Here is a 27,209-nt window from a genome sequence, read left to right on the forward strand (position 1 = left end):
CCAGGGAGCTGGAGCTTCCAAGAATAACCCTCAACTAATACAGGACGAGAATTAGTAAATAAATACCCCAGTCGTCTCACCCCTCAGTGGGGTGATTCTTACATAAGCCAAAACTGTCTCTTAAAGTTGCAGGTGCCCACAGTGGCAAGAGACTCACTCATGCACTTTCACTGGCTTCCTCCCTTCCTTGGCTCACTTCATCACCCCTAATGCAGTTTCCTCGGATCACCTCCACATTAACTACTGTCATCCAAATCCCTGCCTGGAGTCTGCTTTGGAGGAACTCAAACCAAGACAAATTCTTCAATGAAAAATAGCATTTACATTATAATAACACAAATTGGGGCACCCGAGTGGCTCTGTGGTTGAGTATCTGCCTTTGGCTCAGGTTGTGAGCCCAGGGTCCTGGGATCGAGTCCTGCATTGGGCTCCCTGCAGGGAGCTTGCCTCTCCCTCTGCCTATATCTCTGCCTCTGTGTGTCTCTCATGAATAAATAAATTAAATATTTTTAAAAATAAAAATAAAATAAATAACACAATTATTTAGCTATTACTACCACATTAAATAGACATTGGCACTGACATAGGATATGGAGCAAGTCTGAGAAGAAAGTCCCTAATTTCGACATGGTGCTTTGTCTCCAGAGACTCCTCTAATACCAGCTACTAGTTAACTGAAGGTCAGGGCCCCACTCTCTGGTCAAATTCGTCCCAGTTGTGGATGTGATGTGAATGCTCCCAGAGCCTGTGGCCAGCCCAAGCTAAGCACTCACAAGTAAATTAATTAGACTTCCCACGGCTGAAAGACGGCTGCTTTTTTATTCACTCAACATCAACTTCCCATCATTCTCTTTCATCCTTTTTTTCCAGATCACAAACGGAAAAGGGAAAAATAAATATGCCCTCTAATCCTTTTCTGGCCCAACCCTCAGAAAGTCTTCACTCAGCTGATGCAAAGTGTCTTCTCAATGACTCTGGATTGGCCACCTTCTCCTGGTTGTCTCTGGCACCCCCATCAGAAAAGTGCTCTTCCCTCTGCTCCACAGATGTTGCTCACAGGTCTCTCTTTTCCACCAAGACTTGTTAAACTTGGCCTTAGGGGCTTTGTCCTTCAGAAGATTTCATAAGTATTTGGAACCTGGTGGCAATTTGAAACAAAATTACATAGTTAAACTTACCATGCCCTGAAATCGTTTTTAGATTTTTGCATGTGTCTTAGAGTGGGTGCATTAGTTTTCTATTGCTGTGAAACACAACACCACAAATGTAGAGGCTTAAAACAACACACACCTGTGTTGTCATGGTTTCCACAAGCCAGAAGTTCAGGCATAGCTTAACCGGCTTCTGTGCTGAGGGTCTCACTGGATTGCAATACACATGCCAGTTGGGCTGCCTTCTCATCCGGAGGCTCAAGTGGGAAAGAATCAACTTCCAATTTCATATAGGTCGTTGGCAGGATTCATTTCCTGTGACTCTCTCCCTGAGGACCCTGGCTTTTTGCTGGCTGTCAGCAAGAGCCTATGCTCAGATCCTTGGGACCAACTTTAGCTCCTTGCCAGGTAGGCTTATCTACTTCATTGAGCCCACAGGGAGAATCTCTGATATGACAGTCTTATACGACCTAATCATAAGAGTGACATCCCATCCCTATTGCCATATCCTCTTACTTAGGAGCAAATCACAGTTCCTGCTGGCAATCACATTTGAAAACCACCTGTACTTCATATTTTTCTCTGAATTGAGTCCCCCCTCTTTCTTAGCCTCTTCTTTGGCAATAACATCCAGTAACATATTCTTACGGCACTTTAAAGTAAATGGCTAATGCCTGATTGTTTTTAATCATAATTTGCTCAACATCAAAATTAATTTCACCGTACCCCCGTCATCAGTGGTACACAGCCTCTGAGATGGTCCCCAGTGCTTCTCATCCCCTGCTATTCAACCCTCGTGTAATCCCTTCCTAAGTATGGACTGTATCTAGCTATGTGTTTCTAATTAATAAACGTTGGCAAAACTGATGGATGTCACTTCCAGGATAAGGTCACAAAAGATTGTGACTTCTATCTCGTGTGTGTTCTATCTTGATTTTTCACTTTCTCACTATGATGAAGCCAGTACTTGTTGTGAGATACTCTATGGAGGGGCCCATGTGGCAGGGCACCAAGGAGGGCCTCCAGCCAACGGTTCCTGGGGCACTGAGGACCCCAGCACAAGAGCTAACAAGGAACTGAATCCTGCCAACAGCTGTATGAGTAAGCTAGAAAGCAAGCTCGCAGCCGAGCTCTTAACACGACTCCAGCCATCTGAGAGACCTAGAGCCAGAGAAATCTGTTAAACCTCTCCTGGATTGCTGACCCAGAAAAACTGTCAGATACTAAATGGTGCTGTTTGAAGCCAGTCAGTTTTGGGGTAATTTGTTGCACAGCAATAGACAGCTAGTACACCCCTGAACAATGGTTTATGCCCTGCACCTAGAAAATATAATTCTAAGGGAATAGGGTTAGGTGCTGTTCCAGTGGGACAGGTGGGGTAATGGAGAGTGGCTTGAGTGAGTGGCTCAGAAGCTTCCCAATCTGCCTCTTTACATCAGCCTTGGAGCTTAGATAAGAAGCTGTGAGGGGGGAAACTGAAACAGAAGAAAACAAAACAAAGCAAAAAATAGAATTATATCCTTAAAATATCACTGAGCTACCGGGAGGCAAGGTGGCCTTGCTTGGGGCATATGTGAGCAGATAAGATGTAAACAGAGATGGGCATTCTCCTTGGGTCAGCATGGAACACGGTGGTGCCGGGGAGAGACAGTAGCCCCACCACAGATACCAAGCACCGTGGCCTTGGCAAGGACCTCCAAAACTTGGCTGTGAACATCAGAGCAGAAAGCTACAGCTGAGAAGAAGGAGAGTAAACAAAAGGCTGGAGCCAGAAGGACAGAGTTCACATGTACACAGGAACCAGATCCTGGGACTTCCAGAAATAACCGAGGTGAGGTCCTTGGCAGGGAACCCTAGACAGTGGGGTAAGAGACCGACACAAGGTGAGCATAAGGTAAACATAAATATTTATTGGCTATTGACAACACAGAGGGTGTGGTGGCTATGGAGACCCTAATCCTCCCCATAGGCTGGGGTCCCTGGGGACCCAAGACTACACAATATTTTTTCTTTCTGATGGTTTGTAAGTCCCAGAGTGCAGCCATTCCCTTGCCATCTAGTGTGATGTATGCTGGACACTCGGTGAAGAATACAGACGGAGAGAAAGACACAGTAGTGTTTCTCATTTAATGATTTTAATACAGATTTCTGCATCACCCCCTTGGCCTTGTCCCTTGGCTAGAGGCTGCTTCATTTGCAGGGTTTGTCAGGGGCAGAAGCCTATACGTATGTCCAGTGGTGCCCCGTGCAAACATCAGCCAGCCACCTTCCCCCTCATCACTTCGCAGCCGGACTCCAGCTCAGATTGTTGAAAAGTATAACCTCAAAGTCCTCCCAGACTGAACCCACTCTTCCAGTTCTGGCGGAACAATCAACCCAGAAAATGTGGGATAGAGGAGAGCATTAATGCCTGCATGAACCATTTCCAAAATAATAAATGATACTGTTCTAAACCATTAAGTGTTCGGGTAATTTGTTACACAGCAAGAGATAACTAATACGCCCTCTCCTAATGCTTGTGTGTCATACCTAAAGGAGCAGCATTAAGACACCATTCCAAGGTGGGTAGGTGGGATAATGATGAAAAAAGCAGGACAACTTGGGTGAGGGGAATTAGCTGACAAACCAAAGCCTTGGGTTTTAGTCCCAGCTGTCCCAAGATCTATCAGCTGTGATACTCAGTGAGATCATTTCCTCTTCTGTAAAGTGGAATTAATGATAAATGCCTTTCTTACATCACACTGTTATTATGAAACTAAAATTATAGAACCCGAGTAAAAGCTTTGTAATATGTGAGGTTATACACTGAGTAAGGGGTTATAATCATCAACATTATCATTATCATCTTTATTGCTGGCTGTTCTAAGGTAAAACCAACAAAAGTTTGAGTATCCCAGTTAAAGTCCAACCAAGTAAACAGAAACCACTCTACGTATTTGGAACAGGAGGAAATTAGTGCGGGGAATGGGTTATACAGTGCGGGGAATGGGTTATATTGACACAAGGGCTGAAAAACCCACCAGAAAATAATGAGGCAACCCAGAAGTGAATAATAGCAGAAAGCTGCTACTGCCCCTTAGCTGGAGGGACAGAGGAGGAGGCAGGGGTATAGGAGACCAAGTCCTGGGGTCACCCTCTAACCATGGTGGGATCCAGAGTCAAGGAAGCTTCTTTCACTTCTATTCAGTGAGAAATGCCACAGCATGCTAGAAATGAGAGTAACATAATGGAGAGACTCAAAGTCCCGAAGCCTCAGACCCCAGGAGTGCATGGGAATTCATCTGGTCCAAGCCCTCATTCTCCAGGCAAGACCCCAAAGAAGAAAATGATGTGACTTGACCAAGAACATGACACAGCTGGCATGGGGCAGCCTGGAACCCAAACATCCGAAGTCACAGCTCTTTTTCACAACACGAAACTTTACAATGACAAACAGCAGAGGCAGTTCAATTCGATGAAGAGATGTGCTCCAAGAGTTCATTTCTAAGACTGTTGTGTGGACCATAGAATTAATTTTCCCACAGAAACAAGGTTATGTTGGCTGATTAGGTTTCCCGACTGGCTGTCAAATGCCTATTTAACTCGCAACATGGGAAGGAAAGGAAGCTTCCTACTCCAGAGTAATGAGAAATCCAGAAGCTGATGGACATCCTTCTCATGCCTTCCACCCCCAGGCCCCCAGGCCCAGCCCAGGGCAGAACAGAAGAGAGGATCCTCCCCCATCTCCCTCTGCCACACCGGTTGATGCTTCTCCTTGCTCTGCAATTAAAGGGAGATGGGTGGGGGGCTCCTCCTCACAGTCTGCCTGGTGAGAAAGTCTTCCTTCACCACCAGGTCCTTTCCCCCCCGTTTGCTCCTATGGTTGCAAGGCCAGCAACAATGGGACCAGGAGCTTCTGGAAGGCTGAAAGAACGTCTTTCTTTCTTCTTTTTTTTCTCTTTTGTCCCTTACACCTTGGAACCCTTGAGGCCAACCCCATCCTGCCTTCCTCACCCACAACCATGTCCTCCCTAGTAGGGTCTAAATGAACATCATCAGGAAGGGGATTTGGGAAAAGCATAGTCCTTCTAGAATAATTCTATATTTAGAAAATGCAAAACAATTCCTTGCATTCTCATACTCTAAGCTAAAGTCACATGTGTGCAAAGGCACAAATTCAGCAAAATCCTAATTAGAGTAGGGATGCTTCTTGAGCTAACCTTAGACACTTGAGAGAATAAATGTGACAGGGCTTGCGGATGGTGAGGGTGCGAGGGACAGCTGGCGAGGTGAGAGTGCTGTCTTCCTCCTTTCTCAGGGGCTGCCATGAGCTCATTCCCCTCCAGGGGAGGGGGGCAGAGATTTCCTCGGACGGTTGTCAGGTTGCCCACATTTGATGCTCTGGTCTGACACATGTCACCTGCAGCTGGTGAGCTCCAGTTCCAGGAGCCAACCACCCGAAAGAGAGGAACTGGGCATTCTGCCGAAAATTAGACCAAGGGCAAAATTCCTGGGAACTTAAAATGAAATGCAACTTGTAGCTAATGGAAAAATGGAAACTGAAAAAGATTTTCTGCTCCGCTGGTTGAAAGGCAGAGATATATTTCCTCAAACCTTGACACCACCTCCCCACTGAAGAGGACAGGAAATCAAAGTTTGTACGGCTTTGGCAGCACTCACAAGCCAGTGCCCTTTGCTGTGAAGCTTCCTCAGTCTGCAGAGGCGGAAATGACTGTTCCCCATCCTTCACCCCTTGCCCCGGCCCCTTGTTCTCATCTCACTAGGTCAGGGCCACCGGATATGGCCACACTGGCAGTGCACTGCACAAGTCAAAAGGTGCCGTTTTTTACCCACTGCAGTGTGGATGGTGCCCCCTGGAGTTGTACTGTGCTACTATTAGAACAAAGCTTGCCAGTTGCCTTGTATTGAGGCTGACACCCACAAAGCCAGGACCTTTTAGCTGAGTTGCGGTCACTTCTGTATCCCTGGCACCTACAACAGTGCCTGGTGCGGAGTAGAACCTCAATATAAACTCCTAGAGATTTAAGAAGCAACAAATTCAAGAGGCACCGAGGTGGCTCAGTGGTTGAGCGTCTGCCTTCAGCTCAGGTCGTGATCCCGGGGTCCTGGGATCGAGTCTGGCATCAGGCTCTCTGTAGGGAGCCTGCTTCTCCCTCTGCCTATGTCTCTGCCTCTCTCTTTGTGTGTCTCTCATGAATAAATAGAACCTTAAAAAAAAAAAGCAACAAATTCGAGGAGAGAGTCAGCCCCAGTCTTAGACAAAAAAAAAAAAAAAAGTAATTATTTGAAATGGAAGCAAAATCCTAATTAGAGTAGGGAGGCTCCTTGAACTAACCTTAGATACTTGAAAGAATAACTATGACATACGTGGTTAAGATCCGGTTCCAGAGTCAGAAGGATCTGGGAATCGAATCCTAGCTCCACAGCTTACTAAACCATCCCAGGCACATTTCTAAACCTCCCTAAGCCTTAATTTCCTCCCCTGTGAGGATCAAATGAGCTCTTGCCTTAGCATAGTGCCTGACACGTGGCAATGGTCCATACCTCTTAGCTGTAGTGATGAAGTATGTTGTTAGTGGCGATGAATCAATACAACAATAATCCCAAAAGACAAATTTTAGCCATTGATATTTATAATCCACAAGAAGAAATATAGCCAAGGCATAGTAGGTGCTAAATTAATGCTTATTGAAGGAGAGAGGCGGAGAGAGGGAGGGAGTGGGTGGGGAGAGGGCACTGAACGGGGAATCAGAAGCCGGCTTCACATCTGCCATCACTAACAGTGTGACTTTGGGCAAATTCCTTTCTCAGCCTCAATGTGCTCCTTTTTAGTAAGGAAGGGCCTGGAAGCTGTCTCCAGTGCCTGCTGGATCCCCTCCCGCAGAGAGGAGCCCTCCGGCCCCCATCACTTCTGCTGTGTTCCCTCGTCTCCTGCAGGGGGTGCTGCTGAGTTAAGAAGGAAACCTGTTTTTCTGCAGCCTGGTTCCCAGCTGCCAAGTTTCTGTATTAACAGCAGAATGGGAATTAGGGAAATCACTTACTTGTTGCTGAAAATGCCTGAAGCAGTAAACGAGTCATTCCATTTCCTTTCTTGCACTTGGCCTCTCCCGGTGCCATGAAAGCACCATGGGTGTGGGGAGGCAGCTGGCCCTGGATTCCAAGTCTATTCCTCTACATCCGGCCGGTGACCTTGGGCAAAGGCATTTGCCTTCCAAGAGGGGGCAGGGGCCCTTTGTAGTCTGCCCAGTGAGGGTAAGAATACCACCACCCCGGGAACTTTGGGGGAAATTAATGAAATAGCGTTCAGCAGTTAAAGAGCACTGTGTCTGGCATATAGGGGGTATTCCAAAAAATGCTAGTTCCGTTTCCTTGCCCTCTTTTCATTCACCAGAGTCCATGGTCAGGGTTTGAGAAGAACTGAACAGGGAACGGTGATAGAGCCATGAGGAGGCAGCTTTCCGAAGGGGCTGCTGGAGGAGAGGACACGCCATCTGAGACAGGAAGGATGAGAAAAAAGGTGACCCGGAGAAAAGAACCAGCAAGTGCAAAGGCCCTGCCCATCTCATCCAGCTTCCCCTCCCCCATCCCTTACAAACTGACCCACAATCCAGTGGCTCTGTCCTCAGAGCCCTGAGGCACACCCGAGGACAGCAGTCATCTGCCCAGTTATATGAATTATGTACCAGGTCATGTCTCTTTGAAGACCCAGGAGTGCATTTTATTCATCTCTGTCTTCCCAGAGCTTAGCACAACAAATGCCTTGATGAACAAATGAACCAATGGAAGTGCCGCATGCGTCTTCTTTCCAAGTCTCTTATCGGCTGTGCTTGTATACATGCATCCTGACTTTTAGCTGCCACCCATCTTTGCATATCTTGCACTTGGTACATTTATTGGGTGCCCAATGAATGCTTACTTTGTTGAACTCGAACTGCATTTTCATTTAGTGAGCACCTGCTGTGTGCCAGGCATTTTGGTGAGCGCTGGAGATGGAAAGATGCATGGAAGGCCCCTCCTAGAAGAATAAAAGTACAGGGTCACATACTATGTTCACATCTCATGACTGGGTGCTCTTGATACGTGCTCTTCCACTAATACCTCACAAAACCGTGCAACGTAGGGGCTCTGACTGCACCATTTCACAGGTGAGGGAATGAAGGCCCTGGGAGGGAGACTCACACAGGGTGGCAGAGCCAGACTGAGAGCCAGGTGTCTGGTGCAAGAGCCCATGCCAGTCATGACTTTGTCGTGTACATGCAATTTAGACATGAGTTCAGTTTGGGAGAGCAAGTGAGTGGGGATGACAGCTGGGCAAGAGTCCCCAGAAGACAGTAGGCATGAACCGGGCCTTGAAAGACAGGAGGAGTTCTCCAGATGGGATCACGGTGGCAGTGAGGAAGGCACAGAAGAGAGGGAAAAGGAAACGTTCTAGACAGAAGGAAGAGATGTCGCAGCCCAAGGAAAAGACGGCGACAAGGAAGTGACACAGAGCCAGTCCAGGAAACACAGGCTGCTCCTCCTCTCTGGAAAGTCAAGAGCTGAATCTAAAGCAGGCCTCTAGAATAGCATTTTCTAGAGACAAAGTGTCTCCCATAGGAGTTTCCACCCTCTTTTAGCAGCTGATCTGTGTGACTTGCCGGCTTGTAGTCCGGTCCCAAGCACGTAGTCACCATGCACTAAATGGTGTGCCTGGCACCAGCCACCAGAACTCCCACTCTCAGTGGAACACCTGAGGTTCGAACCTCTCTGGGCTTACACATCAACTCCAGTGTTCAAATGCCACCTTGCACAAGTTATTTCTCTGTGACCAGTTTCCTCGTCTGTTAAGTGAGAAGAGCGATCCTGTAAGACCATCGTCTTAAATGAGTTCGATCATGTAAAGGGCTGAGGACACAGCCTGGCAAAGAGTAAGCGCTGAGTAGACGCTGGATACCACCCGTGTGCGCTGCTGTCGAGGACACCCTCCTCATGTGATGCTTATGAAGCGCCAGGCACTGGGCTAGAAGCACAAGGTTCAGTGATGAGTAAGACCAAGCCCCAGCCCTCCGGTGGGTCAGTCTAGAAAGAGTGAGGCTTACAAAAGGGTTTATAGCAGGGGGAAATAAATTAATAATAAGGAAGCGCTAGTGTCTGTGGTGGGATTTCTGGGTGCCCGGTACCATGGAAAACTAGCATATATCCTACCCTCCACCACCACCCCCAGAGCTTTAGGGAGATGCCCCAGGTTCTAGGTTCTACTTAAGGAACCAAGGTCCCTCATCAAGGGATGCAGCTGGTGTCCTGGTTCAAACCAGAGGCCGTACTTCTACACTTCTCCCGCGGTGTGCAGAGGAGGAACGCGGCACAAGGAGGAACAAGCTCGTGCTCCGGTGGGTGAATGTGGAGGCCACGCAGAGGACACGATATTTAAAGGGTCTGTGATTTGGGACACCTGGGTGGTTCAGTTGATTAAGCACCTGCCTTCGGCTCAGGTCATGATCCCGGGGTCCTGGGATTGAGTCCCACGGCGGGCTCCCTACTCAGCAGGGAGTCTGCTTCTCCCTCTCCCTCTGTTAAATAAATAAATAAAATATTTTTTTAAAAAAAATTTAAATAAAGGATCTGTGATTTAAAGGATGCTGGCAGCACAGGATGCGAGGTCTAGTGGTGGGAATGGTACCGTCATTTATAGAGAACAACGAAAAGTTGTCATGCCAGAAGCGGAGGGCAAGCGTGGGAGCTCCGGCGGGAAAGAGGCCTTGAACGCCGACCTATGGCATTCAGACTTGTTGCTGGAAAAGCCAGAATCGCTGAAGCTTCTAATCAGGGAGATGCTGAGCAAAAGAAACAGCACCCCCACCTCCACTCCTCTGATGCCCCCACCCCCGGCCCCCAGAACTGGGGCCAAGGCAGGATCCACAGGCTTCCAATTAACACACCCCGTCAAGGAGCCTGTCCAGCCTCCATATGGTGCGTAAATAATTTACAGTGACGGAGCGTGTTTATGTGGGATGGCAGCCAGCCGCCTTGCTCCTTCAGCCCCAGTGCTTCCTCTCGCTCCACTGGCCAGTGAGGTCCCCCCGGACCCAGGGGGAGGAGGCCCGGGAGCACCCAAAGACTCCCTCCAGCATGACCCGCCCCTGGGGAGGCAGAGATTTCCCAGTCCAGGAAGGCTGCGGAGCACCCCCAGCCCTGGTTCCCAGGGAAATCACGTCCAAGCCGCTGAGGCCTGATGGGGCCTTGTGTGTTCTCAGCACATTTCTCAGAAACAAGCCAGAGAGGTCTGACGTGGCCTAGGGGACAGGGCTGAGGGCAGGACCCAGACGGGAGAGGCGGGGTGGCGGGGGCCTGGCCGGCAGGGCTGCTGCCTGAGGCTGCGGGGGCTCCAGCTCGGTCCCCAGCTGCTTCAGCAGCTGCAGCCACTGCACCCTATCACCCTGCCCACGCGGGTCCCAGAGCACCCTTCGGCCTGTGCACCGGCTCTCCCTCAGTGCCAAAATTCAGTCTACCAGATGCAATAATCACAAAGGTGATCGCGATTCATAAGAAAAAAATAGACTTTTATCTCCCTCTTCGCTGTTCCTGGCACAGGTCTCCTAAAACCCTTGGAATTTCCTAAGTGAGGGGGTGAGCGAGGTGTCCTTTGTTATGTTAAATGAGGTAACTTTTGGAAAGCCCCTAAGTCACCTAAGGCTGAGGGCTGGCTGCCAGGGTTGGAAACTTCAGCTCCACCCTCTGACCTCCTGAGAGAAGAACAGGCCTGGAGGTTGACTTCTGTGGCCAATGGCCAATGATTGAATTGATTGTGCCTATATAATGAAGCCTCCATAAAAACCCCAAAAAGAAGGGTGTGGGACAGCTTCCAGATTGGCGAACCACAACACTTGACACACTGCTGGCCCCCAAACCCAGGCGGACACAATTTCCTGCATTTGGGACCTCGCCCTATACCTCTTCATCCGCCCGTTAATTCATATCCTTTAATATCCTTCGTGATGAACCAGCAAGCCGATGGGTAACCTGGTTTCCTGAGTCGTGTGAGCTGCCTTAGCAAATTTATGGAACCCGAGGAGGGGATTATGGGAACCTCTGATTTATCACCAGCAGGTCAGAAGCACAGAGACAACCTGCCCTTGTGATGGACACCTGAAGTGGAGACAGTCTTAGGTACTCAGCCCCTTGGTCTGTGCAGTCAGATGCCACCTCAGGTAGCAGTAGACAGTATGAGAATTTAGATTCTAGGACACCCTGGTGTCGCAGAGAATTGCTTGACGGTGTCGGAAAGTACCACACATCCAAACTGGTGTCAGAATCCTAGTGATGAAAGCAAAGTGATCTCCAGTTTTAAATCCTCCTATAATAATCCATACCAAAGTCATGGGACTTGGGCACTGGGACACCACGACTCACCATTTGTATCTAACTGGTGAGATGTTGTGAATCCAAGTGGCCATGGCAGCGACTTCAGGCCGAGTAGAAAAATGCCTTTTGCTCAGATCTCGGCCCAAGAGGAAATGGTTAAATTGGATAAGGATTGCCATCTGATAGGATTAGGAAGAGAGCTCCCAGAGTTCACCTATCTAGGCTTGGATTTTACTAAACTCTTGCTGCAACTCTGAATTATCTTGTTAAATATAATAACTTGTAATATTGAGCAACAGAAATACTTGGCAGGGGCTTAATGTTACACGCAAGCAAACACACACACACACACACACACACACACACACCAATTCTCATTATTCATGGTAATTGTGTTCTATAAAGTTGCCCTGAACACTGAATTAGTGAATGCTGTATCATCGCTCCTAGGCGAGATGGAAGGTTAGGGTCTGGGGGCCTCTGGCCACAACATTTTCATCAACTCATCAATACATAACCTTGTGTTGTGTGTGTGTGTCTCTGTTTAAAGGCATCCTATTCAATACATATTGCTGATTTATCAGCCCTGAACTCGTTGCCAACAGCACTGTTATCTCACGATCTGAATGAAGCTTATCTCACACACCTGTTTTCTCCAGAAGGCACATCCCTGCCCCTGTGCCCAGGAACACAGCACCAAAGGCAGTGGCTGGGGAGCCATTTTAAACAGTGAAATCACAGGGAGAGAGAGGAAAAAAAAAAAAAAAGGCACCAAGATACTCAAAACATGGTACTGACAGGTTACAAAATGGACCCTTGTTGACAGGACAGGAGCTGAAACGAGAAGTCGGAGCATCATCCCACCCGGGACGTGTCAGGGGAGTCAAATTTTGTCACCGCTCTGCGTGTGTCCTTGAATGGTTAAAAGGGCCACCGAGTATTGATTTGGAGGTTACAAGCAAATATTAGCCAACAGGGGCAAATTTACAAATGCAGAAACCACAAATAATGAGTTTCCACTATGTGCACGTGTGTGTACATATGTACCTATTGCACGTACATACAATACCGTGTGTGTGTGTGTGTGTGTGTGTGTGTGTGTATGACACTTGACTGTGGTCCCCAGGGAGGCCAGCCACCCGAGCTCCCTCCACTGGGCTCCCCAGGAGATGGGGAACAGCTACGGCTATGCTTGGCAGCTCCAGGATGCCAGAGCTGGAACGTCCCCCTGAGCAGCGCTAACGCCACACCTCATGCAGTAAGCACTGAGCGGAAGCCTTCTCTGTGGACCACTGCAAACAGCCTATACTGCCCTCTGCCCGGAAGTCATCCCCTCACATGACCTCCTGGTTAGGGACAACTGAGGCCCACAGGCCCACCCAGCACCGCTCTCCTTGGAGCCCCTCCTGACTTGCACACAGGCAGTGGCCCCCTCCCTCCTCAGTGTGTCCTCCGGGTATCCTGTGGGGTAATGGGGTTCCCTGTAGAGCCTGCTTCCTCACCTAGACTGTTAGACCCAAAAGGCAGGACTCCTGCCTTGTGTGCAACTTTATACTCCTAGCTCCCCGCCACAGTGCTCCGTGAGCAGGAGCTGTTGAGTTTTCTCAAATCACAGATGGCAGGAGCGGCAGGAACATTCCAGATCAGCCACCCCAGGACGCTCAAAGTGGGGGGACGGGAGGGGGGGTCTATGACCAATCGGCAGCGGCAGCCTCACCAGGGAGCTGGTTAGAAATGCAGATTCCAGGGGCCCTCCCCAGACCTTCAGAAATGGAATTCCAGGGACAGGACCCAGCAATCCGTACTGTAACAAGTCTTCCAGAATATTCTTATGCCTACTAAATTTGAGAAGCTATGAATCTGTTCTACTCCTCCATCCCCATGGAGACTTGGTGAAGGAAGGTAATTCCCCCAAAATCAGACATTTGGCTAAGGGCATTTCAGGGGGAGGAGGCCAGCAGGTGCCGTCGCTGAAAGCAGCCTTTCGAGGTGCTTCTCAAGACAAGCATGGTTCTACCTTTGGTTCTCATTCACGGGGCTTCTCTTCTCTGCTCCTCTCTTGTTCACTCCTCCTCCTCCTCCTCCTCCTCCTCCTCCTCCTCCTCCTCCTCCTCCTTTCTCTCTCTCTGTCCTTCCCCACTTCTCTGATGCTCCCTTCTCTCTCTCATCCGGGGGAAATAGCTCATACTCTCTCGGCCCCTATTTGACTTGCATGTCACGGAAATGACCCTGCCTCCCCTGGCCAGCTCAGGTCAATCCCGAGGACACGTTACTTCCAAGGGGATGTTTTTGTGACAGCTGGAGAAAGGGACGGGGAAATTAAAGCAGTCCACCCAGAGGGCAGGAGTTATCTTGAAGCTCTTCCTGCATCCAGTTGTCATCCCTGTTTTCCCCCACCAACCCTCGCAGCACCCCCCTGGCACCCCCCTGGCACCCCGCCACCCCCCTCCTTCAGCTGTGACTACAAGGTTTGTTTTTCTCTGCAGTGGGCTCTGGGTTAGACATACAGGCAACTAGGTGAACGTTCTGGGAGGCCCGTTAGGGTTTCTCAGAATGAGTCATTTTTTCAAAAATAACAAAACCTCTCGACATCACTTGATTTCAGCATTCTCGCCAGGCTCTTGTAACCTCTTTTGCAATTGCATTCCAAGCACGCCTGACTTCGTTCTCAGGCCTGATGGCAAGTCCTCCCTCCCTGCAGGACTTTGCTGATAGACAAAGAAACCAGGCTCAAGATCTGCAGGTCCTGGTCCAGAGCACATTTAGTGCAGATGACGGGAGGAAAGTATATGGAGACTCTGGAGGGCAGCGGGAGAGGGGGGCATGAGGTCGGAGAGGCTGCCCTGGCTTCTGACCTCCAGTCACTCTCTGGAATTTGACAAAGCACCCCACTACAGTGCCTTCATCATCCTAATTAGGGCCGGCTAAGAATCCCAAGAGAAATCACTACCATTTTTTTAAACACGTCACAGTTGTACAAAGTACACTTCACTTCCATCTCCTGGTGTACAGAGGAGGACAAATGAAGCTCCCGGAGGCTTGGAGAAATTGAGTGTCTTGCCCCCGTTCTTACCACGATGATGCTTATTGGGCCAGGCACTTTGCCAGCCGTATCTCGGGGGTATACATTTCATTCGTAGGTGCCAACAGGAAGGGTATTAGTCTCCCCATTTTCTAGATGGAGAAACTGAGGCTCAGAAAGGTTAACTAGCTTGCTCAAGATCACACAGTGAGGGGCAGCACTGGAAACTGAGCCCAAGTGTGCACGGCTTCAGTGCTTACATCTTCCAATGCATCCTATGCAAATACCGCTCTCAGAGCACCGTGCACCTTTCTCCACTGGCACTTATATAGTGGATTTGTTTTTTTTCTTTTCCTTTTCTTCAGAGAGAGAGAGAGAGAGAGCACACGTGCAAGTGGGGATGGGGGAAGAGGGGCAGAAAGAAAGAGAGAATCAAGCAGATTCCATACCCAGGCAGAGCCCAACACAGGGTCTCTGAGACCATGACCTGACTCAAAATCAAAAGTCAGACACTTAACCGACTGAGCCACGCAGCTGTCCGTTCGCATCATGGGTTTTCATTGACACTTGAAGTATCTTTGACCTGTGAGCTCTTTAAAGCAAGGAGAATGGGTTGCTCATTTCTGTACACTAGGGCACAGCTCACTCGCTGACATACACACACAAACACTGTTGGTTAAAGGCGGGGTGAACTCCACCTCTGGCCCTCAGACCACAAACCTGGATGTGTCCCCTCGACACACTGCTGCTCCCATTCCAGAGCCATCAGAACTTGTGGTACCCGAGGAAGCCACATCTAAACTTGACTGCTGTACTTCCCGGCCGTGGTGAAGACACCTCACCAATCTGGGTTCCAGCTTTCTCATTGGTACAAACATGCTGCCGGACAGGGGATGCTCAGAGGGCACCCTGGGCTCTCACAGATGATGGTCCTGAAGGGATGTCGAGTTTTCTCAAGAAGACAGGGTCTAGGGCAGCCCCGGTGGCTCAGCGGTTTAGCACTGCCTGCAGCCTGTGGTGTGATCCTGGGGACCCTGGATCGAGTCCCACATCGGGCTCCCTGCATGGAGCCTGCTTCTCCCTCTGCCTGTTCCTCTGCCCCTCTCTCTCACTGTGTCTCTATGAATAAATAAAATCTTTTAAAAAAGAGATTAAAAAAAAGAAGAAGACAGGGTCTAGCACATTTGTTGGTTATAATAGTTTTTTTGCAGAAAAAAAAAAAAAGGTGGAGCAAAACTCCACAGAGTTTGTAACATTGGCCCAATGGTATTCTTTACGTTTGCTTTTGTCTCTGTAAGATCTTTGCACAAAGGAGAAGTGAAACCTCAGAAGACTCAATGCGATGTGACTAAAATCCTGTGTGAATGAGATGTAGCATGCCCACCCACTATCATTATTGGTTTTTGCTTCCACTTTGAGACGTAGGCTAGATGTCATTTTCCTACCGCCCCCACCCCCTTGCTGTCACCTCCATCCCCAGGCTAAGCTGGGCTGGGTGACCCTTCGCCATGCTTACCTCCAGGCATGCATCACTTTGGACTGAAACTGCCTGCTTATTTACCTATCCGCCAGGAGACTGTGCACCCGTGTCTGTCGATTCCCAGCTCTCCTCTGCCCGATGGCTCTTCACATCTCCAGCATTTATCCATTGGGCAGCCCAGAGCTGCCACCCAAGAAATGTTTGATGATTGCACAACGTCACCAATTCCGTACTCCTGCAGGGTCCTCGGCTCATCTCAGGGCCCAGCCACACGCTTCCTCCACATGATAACCCTGAGGACTCCGCAGCGTTTCTCTCCTTACGCTCATTTTAAAGACGAAGATGCGAACTTATCCACCACCACACAATCAGGAAGCAGCAGAGCCCACACTCAAATCTTAAAATCAGAGATAATGAGGTTTTGAGAAGACCTCAAAGGCCACCTGAAACAGAATTCTTCAACCTGTTTTTATTTTTATTTTTTTAAGATTTTTCTATTTATTCATGAGAGAGAGGCAGAGAAGCAGGCTCCCTGCAGGGAGGCTGATATAGAACTTGATCCCAGGACCCCGGTATCACGACCTGAGCCTCTGGGAGATGCTCAGGCACTGAGCCACCCAGGTGTCCCTCTTCAACCTGTTTTTAGCAAAGGAATCTGTTTTTTCTTTCTTTCCCCTAATGAAATCAAACTCAAAATCATAATATGAAAAGGACCTGCTCTTGATGAAGGAAAAGTAGAAAAACTGAACACCCACAAGCTCAGCTCCTCAACCTACCCTCAAGAGGGAAGGAGAGGGATTACGAGCACTGATGGAGAACTGCGGATCCAAACAAACATTCTAGAACATCTAGGTCTATGTTCAAATCCTTTGTCCATTCAACTATAGCACCCCACCTCCCTGACATTACCTCCCTCATTCAAAGGCTCCCTCTCAGTCATTTCTGTGTCAAGCATTGTGCTAAATGCTGTCGAAAATGCCAAATATGTCGGGATTAGGGTCCATGGGTGCACTTTGGTCCCCAATCCTACCGTTTCCTGCCTGAGAACCTTGGGGAAGTCCCTTGATGGGTTCCTGTTCCTTGGCTGCTTCATCTGCAAAATGGCCCCACGGCTGAGGTTAAATCGGAGTCAACTGGCCCACGAACATTAACACTCTGTGCAGGACTCGACACCCGCACATGCTCCCAACGCATGATGGCCTCTGCTGCCTCAGAGCTCTCCACTGTCCAATGCAGAAACCACTGGAAGGGCCTGAGATCACTTGTGTCAGGATGTGCCCTTTATTACCTTAATCACTGTGCCCTTACACTTACAGCAGTTTGCCTTATGTCACAAGGGAGTTGGGTTTACGTTTATGACCCCATTCCTGTTAAAGACATTGATTTAAGGATGAAAAAAAAGGGGGGTTGACTTCATCTCGAACATCCAGAAAGCCAGCTTACAGATGGGAGATGTAGGGGGCCAACGTGGTGCGGAAGCACTTGAGCGTCAGGAAATCAGGAGACGGGGACACCTGGGTGGCTCAGCAGTTGAGCGTCTGCCTTTGACTCAGGGTGTGATCCTGGGGTCCCGAGATCGAGTCCCACATCAGGCTCCCTGCATGGAGCCTGCTTCTCCCTCTGCCTGTGTCTCTGCCTCGTTCTCTGTGCCTCATGAATAAATAAATAAAATCTTAGGAAAAAAAAAAAAAGGCAATCAGGAGACTGAGGAGCAGAGAGCTGATGAGAGTCCCCTGCAAGGAGGAGGAAGAGGAGGAGGGAGAGGAGGAGCACAGGTAAGGCGGGGGCGGGAGGACAGCCACCGCCTCTAGGCACCCTCTGCTCTCCCCACCTCTGGTCACTATCTCTCTGGAGGTGACGACAGGTGCCTCGGTGGTATAAATTCTCCTACCGGGTTGGAAGCCTCCCAGATTCCCTGCAGGACTTGCAGGGGGGTGGGGGGGTGGGGGAGGTGACAAAGATGCCACAGGCAGAAGCCTTCAGGAGTGGCTCTTCCCCTCTGCATCCTGCGTCTTCGGCTTGATCTGAACGCAGTGGCTACCTGGCGGCCGCTGCTTCCACAGGAGCCTCTGGTTCCAACGTCGGAGCGGACTGTTCTCTCGAACAACAGGTGCTCCGATCTTCCAACAGGTGCACTGTGCACCTGCTCCTTTCGCTACATGGCTTCCCTGCTTTTCCGATCTCGTGTCTTAGGGAAGAAGGTGGACAGAGGCCCTTAGCCCACGGGTGCTGGGGGCCACAGAGCACCCAAGAAGCACCTGAGGGTTGTCACTCTACCTCCAGCCCTCCTTCTAAAAGCCTTTCTTTCTAGAAACATCCAGTAACCTGAGCCCTCTAAGGGGGTGGGGGGAGCGTTGGAGGGCAGGAACACAATGCCCCTTGCCTTGCAGACTCCCCGGTCAGCCAAAGGGCGCTGGCAGGCCTGAGGCCTCGTGGCATGACGGCATTGCCTGGGGCAGCAGAACAGCAAGGCCCAGCCAGCGGCACCCTTGTGAGTTCTTGGACTGGCCTTCGGCCTCCAGCACACCCAAGCCTCTTGTCTTCCCTCTATGTGTGAGTCAAAGGAGGCAGGTTCCCCTGGGGTCATCCATTGCCTTTCCCTTTCTCTTAGTCCTGGGGCCCTCAGACTGAGGCCAAGTTCAGAGGTCTTGGGGCCAGAGTGGGAGGCACCTGACGCAAAGCAAGAGGCCAGGGTTCAGCATTAACTGAGAAGCTCGTTCAACATGCATACACCCCCCGTGCTTTCCTTCAGTCACGTCAGAGTGTCCAAGTGAGCAGGGCAGTGTGTTTGGGACAAGCTCTCTGGCTAACTCATGCTTGCTTCACCACAGAACACGGAGCCAAAGAAGGCACTTTGTTTTCCAAAGACAGACAGACAGACAGACAGACAGGCAGAGTCCTCGAGAGGATAAATGCTGGACAGGGATGTCAACGCATGCATCAAAGAAATTGGGCTCCGTGACTCTGTGGCTCAGGACCAGGGACTCTCCTCTCCGAGCTCAGTTCCCACCCTAGGACAATGCCACTGTTAAGTCCCTTCTAGCTGACACTCTGCTTCTACAGGGTATAAGTCCAGCCTTGGTCCCCCAGAGCCGAGCAGGCCTCCAAAAGAACAATTCTTCGGAGCCCTTCTTTAACGGAACAAAGATCAAGCTTTCAGGGTCCCACCCCAACACCTTGAGATTTCTCATTATCAAAGCAGGCATAGAAGACAAAGGAATAAGAGGACGATGAGGGAAGGCAGGACAAGGGCAAGCGTGGTGGCCCTCAGTGCTCATTCCTGCATTCCTTCCTGCTGATTTCCATCTGCCGGGTTCCGAAGAAGCTGACTACCTCCCGCTCCAGCAATGGGACCTTGGCTAAGCCCATCACTGAGGTCCATCTATCTGCAAACAGTGATTGGTCCAAGACGGGAGTGAATTTCAGGGTGTTTGCTGAAAACATAGGAGAGAAATCATTTTCTGTCACTTTCTGGATATCAACAAAGTACATAACCAAGGAAGTGCAGGAAGCCGCCTCACAACCCACAAGAGAACCAGCTTTAAATGACGTTGACATCATAGGAGGCCGAGTGAAGAAACAGAGAAAAACCAAGTCCTCAGAGGCATCTTTGAGCTGCTGGATCAAGCATGGCCTGAAGCACACATTCTAGACTTTTTTATTTATATAAACCAATAAATTTTCTTTATTATGTAGAGGTCAGCTTGAACTAGGTTTTACTACTTTCAACCAAAAGATTCCTGATCCTACCCTCTGCTAGTTGTGAAGCATGATATAATGATTTAGCTGTTTATGGTAATAAAGCTCCTTCCTAGGCCATGTCTCAGCTGCTATATCGAGCCAGGTGAGTGTTATTTGCCTGTGAAAGTGGTGAGCTTCCCATCTCTGGAAGCATTCAAGCAGAGGCTGACTGGCCCTCTCCAAACATTCTGAGTAGAGAAGAATAATAGCAGGTGCTAAATCTGTGCTAAGAATTCTACAGACAGGATCTCATTTACTTCTCCCACAATGCATGTGAGATACTCTGTGTGTTATCCTGGGACTCTAACTTCCTGTCTGCAGAGTTTTCGATTTATCGTCTGCTTCAACTCCACTCTCCTATCAGGTGTCTTCTTTGGACGAGCCCAGCAGCTGCACAGCCAGTCTCTCTCCCTCCAATCCATCCGGTGCCTGCTATCATCATGCTCAATGCAGCCCCAGAGGGACCTGTGCAAAATGCAAATGGGCAACAATCTCTCACGGCCCTGTTCACACCCTCAGGGGCTCCCCAGGGCCTCAAAATAAGCTCTCAGCCTTCACATAATATACTGAAGTGGCTCCATCCAGTAAGTCCTTACATGGACTATCCTGCTTACACCAGAGAGACCATGGCCTCCTCTTCCCCACCAGCTCATGGCACCACGGGAAGGCACCTGACCACAGAACAGCCAATCCATCGCTGGAAAGGGGCCTCCCAAGTGACTGTGGTGTGTGGACCCCCCAGAACTCCCATATTGAAATTCTCACCCCCAGTGTGATGGCTTCTGGAAGTGGGGCCTTTGCTCTCCTGCCCTCCCTCATGTGGGAGAAAATGGTTGAGAACCAGAAAGCCCTTCACCAGACACCAGGTCTACTACTACCCTGATCTTAGACACCCCAGGCTCCAAACTGAGAAATACATGCTTGCTGTTTAAGCCTCCAGTCTGAGGTCCTTTTGTTACAGCGGCCATAACTAAGACACCTGGCATGAGTACTTTGTCAATGGAGATGAAGGTGAGCACCCAGATCCATCAGACCCTCCGGGGGGGGGGGGCAGTTCATCTGGGCACTCGCCTACTTCTCCCAACCTCCCTGGCAGTTAGGTGGGGCCATCTGGCTACTTCTGACCAATGGATTGTGAAGACAAGCAGCAAGAAGATTAAGAACTAGTGGGCCTCCTTTGTCCCTCTCTCCCTTGCCATGAGAGACTCTGGAGGCCACATGTTCCAGGGGACACTTTGTGTAATTGTATAAAGCCACCAGGGCTTCGAGGACTATCTGTTAGCACAGCAGAGCCTAACGGATCCTAACCAATACGCCCTCAGGAATTTGACTGAAGATGCACAAGAGGGTATCATGGTAATGTCAAAGCTCTAGGTTGGCAACCAATGAGTTTTGCTGCAGAAGATGAAATAATTCAGTTACAAAAAGTAGGTTCGGGGTGCCTGGGTGGCCAAGTCAGTTAAGCATCTGCCTTTGGCTCAGGTCATGATCCTTGGGTCCTGGGATTGAGTCCCATGTGGGGCTCTCTGCTCAGTGGGGAGCCTGCTTCTCCCTCTCCCCTTACTCCTCCCTACCCTGGCTCATGCTCTCTTGCTCTCTCTCTATCAAATAAATAAATAAATAAACAAACAAATAAACAAATAAATAAAATCTTTTAAAAAAATTAGGTTCCATCCTGAACAATTATATGTTGTCAAAGTACCTTCCAACCTCCATGAGGCCTGACTGTCCCGAGGATCTCTTTCATCCTGCGATGCTTGTTATGGTATATGACTGGATCTCCAAGAAGCTTGGCCCTGATTCTGGGAGCTCTTTTATTCCCACGCGTATCCTCACAATTACTTCATTAGTTGAAGTTACCTGAACACCCCTGCAGCCCAAAGAGGCTGCCAACACATCGGACCTTTTTACAATCTGGCCCCTGCTGACTTTTCCAACCCTATCTCTTCCATATGCTTCCCAAGTCCCCCAGGCCCCAACCCCAAGCACCAGTCACCTTTGCCACAGTCATCCAGCCCTCTCATGCATCTAGGCTTTATAGTTCCTGCTTTAGCCAGGAACACATTTCCCGCTGCCTCTTCTACTAATTAAAAGGCCGTTCATCCTTCAAACCCCCATTCAAAGCCACCGCTTTCATGAGGCTGCCACAGTTTCTCCAGCTAGAATGAATCACTTCCTTTCCTTCACTTCCATAGTAGTCAAACACCAAGTTGTTTTGTTTCATTTTGTTTTTACCTATAAGACAGGTATAATAATAATAATTCTTACTTTACAAGGTGGCTGAGAGAGCCAAAGGAAACAGTGCGTGAGAAAACCCTTGGAAAAACGTAACAGACTATGTCAACACAAATCTGTATCGTGACTGCTCTTCCCTGCAGGAGCATGTTTCGTTCTGGTTGACATTGGTGGTTCGCTGTGTGCCTTCCTCTCTTCCTTGCATCTATGAGGATGGTGTTTGGGTTGCATAAAGAAATTCTGCTTTCCTCAAGCACCCTCCCTATAAGAAAAAAGTGCAAAGGAAAGAAATAGATTGGGTAGCAATGAAGAGGCGCATTTGGTTGCAAGTAAGGGAACTTCCCAACAAAGCAGTTTAAAGCATAAAGGATTCTGAGCGAGAAGTCCAAAGGGAAGCTGCTGCTTGATGTCACCAAGCAGGGCTGACATCTGCACAGTGCTTTCATTTTTAAAAAACATTTTATTTATTTATTCATGAGAGACACACACACACAGAGAGAGAGAGAGAGAGAGAGAGGCAGAGACACAGGCAGAAGGAGAAGCAGGCTCCATGCAGGGAGCCCGATGTGGGACTCGAACCGGGGAATCCGGGATCACGTCCTGGGCCAAAGGTACACGCTCACCTGCTAAGCCACCCAAGCGTCCCAAGTGCTTTTAAACTTTTCCTCATGCCCACAAGGTTTCTGCCACAGCCCCAACCATCACGTCCACATCCCAGCAGGAAGGGGGAGAAAGGAGAGAGACCTGCGGCAGGTGGACACTCACATCTCATTGGCTAAGCCACATGGCCACCCTAACTGCAAAGGAGTCTGGCAGGTAAGCTCTGAGCCTTCTGCTTCCTAGAATAGAGAAAGCACAGCCTGAAGAGCGTTGGCATGTGTGTTGAGTGAACTAACCTAGAGTACCTACCCCCCAGAATCCCTCAGAAAGAAGGAAAAGCTGAGTAGCCAGATGGCAGGAACTAACAGGCAGTTACCATCAGGTGCTGCTCCCTGAATCACTCAGCTCCTGCCACTTTTAGTTCTTGGGTCACAATTCATTTCCCAATGTCCCGTTTTCCAGTTTGAGACAAACAGCCACCCCTTGAAGGGGAGAATGCAGGAGACTTGACATGCAAGGCCCCAGTGTGGCATGCAGTGAGGGAAGGGGGGACCCCAAAAAGGAAATGCAGGGTCTGTCTGGGCAGATGACTAACAGTCCTCTTACGATTCCCCTATTAGGGTGTGAGCTCCCCAGAAGTACCGAATCCCCTGACTTTCCCATCTGTGAATCTGCCCCTCTTCCCAGCCAAATGATGTGCTCACCAAATCCACCCCAACTGGAGTGACTTCATCCTTCAGCCTGCAACACCAGCTCATTTTCTCCTCTCTGCTCTGATCTGTGTGGTTGTTATCTTCGTCCTCCTAGAGATCATGGGTCGGGAAGCCGGACAGACCAGGGATGGAATTTCAGCCCCACGAACCCTCTCTCTGTGGCTTTGCTCCAGATACCTTACATCGCTATGCCTCAGTTTTCCTATCTGCAAGATAGGAAGAAGTCAGTCAATCTCAGGAGGTTGCTATCAGAACTCAACCACGTGCTACATGGTGCGGGACACAAGGCAGGCGCTCCAATATCAACGGCCCCGTAGCATGTTTTCTGTAGGAATTTGAAGCCGTGAGAGTGCAATGGATAGCTCCCTTTATCCAACGCCCCAATAATTCCTGTTTGGATTCCTACCGATTGCAGGTTTGATACTCGAGGAGAGAGCAAAGTTCTAATCTTTCTAGCTCATCCTAAAAATAGTTAGATCTTCTCTGTACATTCTAACAGCTCAGCAATTCCCATCTAGGGAACTGGGAGATTGTGAAAGGCAATCTTTCTAAACTGGGGTCAAATGTTTTTCTTTACCCCAGAGTAACTCACAGAAGATGCACATGAAGAGAAAGCGCTGGCCTGGGAGTGGGGGGGGGGGGGGGTGTCTTCCCACCCAGGCTGGGGTCTGGCGTCTGGAGCCTCAAGGGTGAGAGGCAAATGGTATGTTATTCATCTCAGGAAAAGGGGTATTTTTCTCATATTTCTTCATTCAACCGTTCAAGTTATCTGGAAGGCATTATCCCCAGCTCACAAACTGGTAAATGCAGCAAAGACAGAAGTAATTAAATGTGCTTGCCCCCAGAGATCTCATGGTAAAGCTATTTGTGGAAAAATTCAAGCATTCGATAATAATAATAAATTCTATTATTTTTATGAGCAGTTATTAGGTGCCACCCACAGTTCCAAAGCTTTGTGCGCATCGTTTCCTCTTCATCTTTACCTTAAACTAACCTCACGAGGTGATAACTTTATACCCATTCTGCTGATGAAAACATACGGGAGTACCAAGAGTGAAATAACTTACCTGGTCCCTGCAGAAACCATCGGGAAAGCTTTCCATCATCCGCCCCCCCCCCCCCCCGCCGCCCCTCAGCCCTGGGGGGCATCTGACAGGTGAGCAGTCAGCAGTTGTCATAGAAACAGCAAAAGAACTCAAATCCAGTGTCACTTTGCTGCTGGCAAGCTAATAACACCCCCTGGACGAATTCTTCTCCATGTTTAAGCTGTTGTCTCCCTGAGAAGTTCTTTCCCACCAACTTCTCTGTGTAGCTACAACCTATCTGTCTTTCAAAGTCCAGCTCCACTGCTGCCCCAGCAAGAGAACTTTCCAGAATCCCCCACCACCACCACACACACACACCACCTAGCTATGATCTTTCAAACTTCTGTTTGGCCATCTCTGTTGACCCTTGGGTTCTGCCAAAAGTTATAATGGGCTGTGTGTTTGGCTTATTGGTTTAATGAGTTTTCCTCCAAAGCAGAGATGATGCTTTGGTCAACTTTCTATCTCCAGGGCCTGGAGTTCATGTGTGGATTAAAGGGGTACTAAACCCCTTGTGCCTGGCTCATAGCAAGCCTTAGTGGGTGCTCGGCAACTACGGACAGAATGGAATTGAATGTGGAAGTTAACAAAATGGCAGTGTGAAGAGAAACTCTTGCATCCCAGAGTGGAAGCACGTTGACGAGACGTCAGCAGGTGCTTCGAAGAAAGGCCAACAGGTTAGACAACCAGACCTTCTAAGATTTAACAATTAGACTGCCCTTCAACTTAACTAGCTGTGTCCTCTCAAGCAAGATTCCCCAGTTGCCGGATTCCCCAGTTGTCATCCAGAGTAGATGAAAAACAGAAGTCATATTATTATCTTGTGCAACTTTTGGGGAAAACCACAGCTTTGACTCCTATGGCTTCCACACCCTCTTCTGTCCTTCTCTCCCCATTCAACTTTTTCCTCCCATCCACAGGGAAAGCCAAATGTGCCTTGCTTTACAACTTATTTCATAAAAATCCAGGTTTACCAAGAGTATAAATCAGTTAGGAGTAATGATTTACTTTACCAGAAATCATTTACTTTAAAAAAAAAAAAAAAAGACTCTTTAATTGGCAAATTACCAACATGGAACATTGAAAGTGCACCTTAATTTTCAGAAACTCGATACATAAGTTTGTTTTTCCCAGAACACATGTCAGGTGCACTACAAAGTCAGTGAGGTGGAGTGAAGATGGAATATTTGGGGAGAAACGGAATAGGGAGGGCTACTGAGAATGTAGAACTTGACTCCTCCCCCAAAAAACCATCTGCAATGCCTCCTGAGCTGATTTTCACAAACTATGGGCCTTGAGCTGATCCACCAGAAGTAAAGAGTCCCCATAATTAAAAGAATTTAACAAGTATACTTGCTCTGTCCTGCCTTTAAAGATCCTGGTTATTTAAGACTGTGAGGAATCCAGAAGTAAAGCAAGCTTGTTTCATTTTATATAATCCTATTATTACAGAATTTCTAAAAACAGACTATAGAATTCCTTTCCAGAGGAGGTGAGCTTGAGAAAGACTAAATAAAGTGAAGTGGGTAAGAGCCTGGTGTCTGCGGCCAGACAGCCTGGGTCTGGATCCCAGCAGTGCCCCTCACTCTCTGTGTGACATAAGCACGCCACTCTACCCATGCTCTGTGCTTTCATTTCCTCATCTGGAAAATGTGGATGATAAGAGGACCTACCTCAATAGGGCGGATGTGAGAACTTAAAATACATAAAATCCTTGGAACGGATCTCTATATACAGTAGGGGCCCAATAAATATCCATTATTTAGAAGGTAAGGCTCACATATTATCCAACAGCACGAAGACTCGGTTATTAAACATCTCAGAACATTGTTCTTGATTAGCCCCAAATTTCTGGGGGGACAGCAAAATATAATCTAACTATACTAGGAAAACCCAGACAAGAAAAGATGGGGTGTAAGGAAGACATGACCAGATCTAGGTAGTGATTCATGATGACCCCAAAACAGTGGAGAAGAGAATGGAAGTGGTCCAAGGCTCTTGGTTTCTAGCACAGCCGGTGCAGGAGAACCACTGAGGGCAAAGCCCAGTCACACCTGGTGCATGCTTGGGGTCTGAGACAAGACACCTCACCTCTCTGTGCCTGCGAATAAGAACAGCACCACCAACCTTCTAGAATTCTTGTGAGGATTACATGAACAGTTAGGTGAACCATGTCCAGCTTCTAGCAAGTACAGTTTAGCCCTGATCATTCTAGTCTTACAACGGTGATGTCTGTGTTTTTGCTTTTAGTTTAGTTTTTTTTTTTTTAGTTTAGTTTAGTTTTGGGTTGTTTTTTTGTTTTTTTTGTTTTTTTTTTTTTTAGTTTAGTTCAGTTTTTGTTTTTGTGGAAACACATAGCCTCATCAGCTCTTAGAGTTTGAAAAGGGTCCACAGGAATATCTTTATTTTGCTGACAAAGAAACGAGGCCCGGGTGGGGGAAAAAGTCCTTTTCCTTAGGTCGCATGGCAAGTGAGAGGTGAAAGGAAGGAACAAACTTCACTCTGTGAGGTGCAGAAAAAAAATGGGTAACCCTTCTCTGACTGCACCCTTCTCTGATTGCACAGGCTCCCGGGGAGGAAGTGGGTCTCTAGACAGAGGCGTGGGAATGGCAGGAAGTGGGCAGGCATTCCGATTTCCGGAGAGCAGAGGAGAGCCAGCCGGTGGGAAAAATGATCCCAAATCAAACGACCCCATGAACACTGCTAATGGTCACGGCAGTGCAAGATGCCTGTCCATGAGCAAATGGGGAAAAAAATAACTGTGATTGGCTCATGCACCTTGCAGTCCTGCCCCTGAAGCACATTTATCATCAACAGCTCGCCTGATTTTATCCTATGGTA

At 48.7% G+C, this 27,209-nt stretch overlaps 1 long non-coding RNA gene across 3 annotated transcripts in view; it reads right to left on the reverse strand.

Moving 5' to 3' along the window:
* Window positions 1-832: 832 nt before the first annotated feature.
* Window positions 833-27,209, reverse strand: part of LOC140595132 (uncharacterized) — a 54,592-nt gene continuing 28,215 nt past the window's right edge. For 2 of the 3 annotated variants that reach the window (XR_011996510.1, XR_011996512.1), the window contains 3 exons: window positions 9,608-9,700; window positions 8,068-8,166; window positions 833-1,138 (listed from right to left, as the gene is read on the reverse strand). This is a non-coding gene — a long non-coding RNA (uncharacterized lncRNA). Of the gene's footprint in view, window positions 1,139-6,796; window positions 7,643-8,067; window positions 8,167-9,607; window positions 9,701-27,209 lie in introns of those variants that run through there. The other variant, XR_011996511.1, reaches the window with a different exon arrangement.

The sequence above is a fragment of the Vulpes vulpes genome, chromosome 13 (assembly GCF_048418805.1).
Source record: "Vulpes vulpes isolate BD-2025 chromosome 13, VulVul3, whole genome shotgun sequence".
Lineage (NCBI taxonomy): Eukaryota > Metazoa > Chordata > Mammalia > Carnivora > Canidae > Vulpes > Vulpes vulpes.